This window comes from Podarcis vaucheri, assembly GCF_965113315.1.
Source record: "Podarcis vaucheri genome assembly, chromosome: W".
NCBI lineage: Eukaryota > Metazoa > Chordata > Lepidosauria > Squamata > Lacertidae > Podarcis > Podarcis vaucheri.
Genome location: NC_138757.1, coordinates 567,069 through 569,906, shown reverse-complemented (window position 1 = coordinate 569,906; position 2,838 = coordinate 567,069).

The window sequence follows — 2,838 nt, the reverse complement described above, 5'->3', positions numbered from 1 at the left end:
AGTAGCAAAAAGCAAAGGCAGCTTTGCATAGCCTATTGCGTTTAGGCGTTATTCAAGCTTAAGCTTTAGGCCCGGACCAAAAATTTCAAAGCCAATGTTTCCAAAAGATTGTGCTGTTTTAATATTAAGTGTGAAAACATTTAAACAATCGTCACTTACAGTTCCCATAGTTGTTTGCTAATAGTAATGGAGAATCTGTGACTCTTTTGGATGCTATTGGGACTCTAGCTGGAAGAGAAGCTGGAAAAGGAATAGCTGGGGAAAGACACAGCTGTTGATAATGAGGCTTCAGCGTTCTTAGAGGAGAAAGGGGCGAGGCAGAAAGGCTTTTGATTTTCTTTCACCCATAGAAGCCCAGCTAATACATTTATATACATTAGAAAATTTCAGTACTTCCTAATCCATGAAATTCAGAAGCTTTATAACGAAACATCGCAGTACACCTTTAGCTTAAACACATCCCTGCTTTTCTCTCTGGTACTGAATGTGGGAAACACCCTATGTGCTTTACAGGCATTTCACACAACCTTGCCATTACTTGATAAGTGTAATTGCGTGTCAAGGTCCCCAAGCCACCCCTCAAATAACTCACAACACACACATAATTTTTCTTTAAGGTTTTTGGCATAATTTTGGCCACAACTTTATTAACATACATGATTGTTAGTGGTTGCTTAGGCATTGGTTAAGACTATCTGTCGTCGTCCCCCCCGCCCCCCGCCTGGGGACAGAACTTACTTCCGGATTCCACCGAAAGCCAGTAAGGGAAAACAATATTGGGGAGAAATGGAGCTGAGCGACAGGCCCTCACTTCTCCCCGCATGCTCCCTAGGGCCTGCCGGTCCTAGCCCCATTCCAGGGATTCGGACAAAAACATGGCAAGCCCCTGGGTTCCTTTAACGGAATTCCCTTTCCGCAGCAGCGTTGGAGGGGCAGGCCCAGCCAGTCCTTGCCCCTCTTCCAACCAATTTGATAACCAATGCCTAACCACAACTTACAAGTTGTGACAATTTGCAGTAGGCAAAAAACAAATCAGCCAGATGGACAAAATTCCTACCAGTCCCCTGCCACAGCAGCAGATGACCCCATGACAGGCATAGCAAGGTCAACGCAGAAAACCCTTAAATTTAGGGCGGGCGGGAAAGAGAAAGTTTCCAAGCTGCGTGCACAGAATATAAAGCATTAGATCCCTCCCACCAAATTGCAACACATAAATTGCCCCAGCAACTCAACCAACTAATCATTGCCACAGGCCAACTTTCCAATCCTGCCTGGCAACCAGGGGGGGGGGCCTGATAGACCCCACCGCAACCAGCGCTCTCCATTAAGGAGAACACTCTTTGTCACATGAAAGTGGTGGGGCGTGGGTGAGAAGGCAAAACCTGTTTACATCCCAGGGGAAAGATGTAGCCTCTTCGGCTGTGTCTGTCTTTCCAACCAGGGAAATGTTAATGCAATTTGGACTGTAAACAGAGTCAGGTACAGCTGTCCCCATGATCATAGCTGGAAGAAAATTACATCTGTGTCCACAGAAATGCCTGCCAGTGTTTCAGTTCATGCTTACATGCCCACATGTGATTTCAGCTGAAGTCTGCTTATGTGCTAGGGAAATCAAGCAGGCAAACATTTGGCAGCAACTCGCCATGCACTCGTAATGTACAGTACTTCCAGTCTGTAGGATGGTTCAGTTAAGAGAGATGTGATGTTTCGTTTCTCTGTGCCAAGTAACTGCAGCATCACAAGCAAGTTCCCCAGAGGTTGCAAAACTTGACACAAAGATTCCATAAGCCCCTCTGCTTCTCAAAAGGCTAAACTGTGCTCTCGCCTCTTTTTTTTGCTCATTGTTAGTGCCCTCGCGTATGCATCTTGCTTTGTTGGGTTGCCAGGCTCCATAGAATCCTAGAGTTGGAAGAGACCACAAGGGCCATCGAGTCCAACCCCCTGCCAAGCAGGAAACACCATCAGAGCACTCCTGACATATGGTTGTCAAGCCTCTGCTTAAAGACCTCCAAAGGAGGAGACTCCACCACACTCCTGGGCAGCAAATTCCACTGTCAAACAGCTCTTACTGTCAGGAAGTTCTTCCTAATTGTTATGGTAAAATCTGGGTGCGAGGCTGCTCTGCCACCCAGCTCGCCGGACTAAGTCCGCGGGTCCCTGCGGAGGAAAATGAGCTCAGCCGGAGACAGGAGCAAACTGCAGAAGATCCAAGTTTATTGAGCAACAGGTTCAAGGCGAGATTGAACAGCGAGAAAGGGGTGACATGAACTTTTGAAACTTCCCTCCATGTCCCAGAATACAGTGCAAAATACATCCCAGTTACATCATGAATACATTAAGAAGAGGTTGGGTTACACAGAATTAACATATGGAGGAGGGAGGGGGGAATATGCAGAGCTGGAGATATGCGCAGATAAGCACATCCTGAGTACCGGTGATGAGAAGACAATGGTCCATGTATGCATAGCCTGCCACCTGGCATTGCCCGGAGGAAAGGCTTGGCAGAGTGATTTGACAGGATTAGGGTCTTGACACCTTGCTTGAGGGATTATGGAGGACAGGGGAGGTGTCATGGAGTCCTAGAGAAAGTGAGCAAATTGGCACGTTGATTTTCTATGAATTTTATAGATTTTAGTCCCTTTTGACATTGACAATTGGAAATAAATGGATATATTGTAGCGAAGAAGAAGGTGAAGAAGACACGCCCCCCCCTTCCGTATCATAATGTTTAGGTGGAATCTTCTTTCTTGTAGTTTGGATCCATTGCTCCGTGTCCGCTTCTCTGGAGCAGCAGAAAACAACCTTTCTCCCTCCTCTATATGACATCCTTTTGTATAT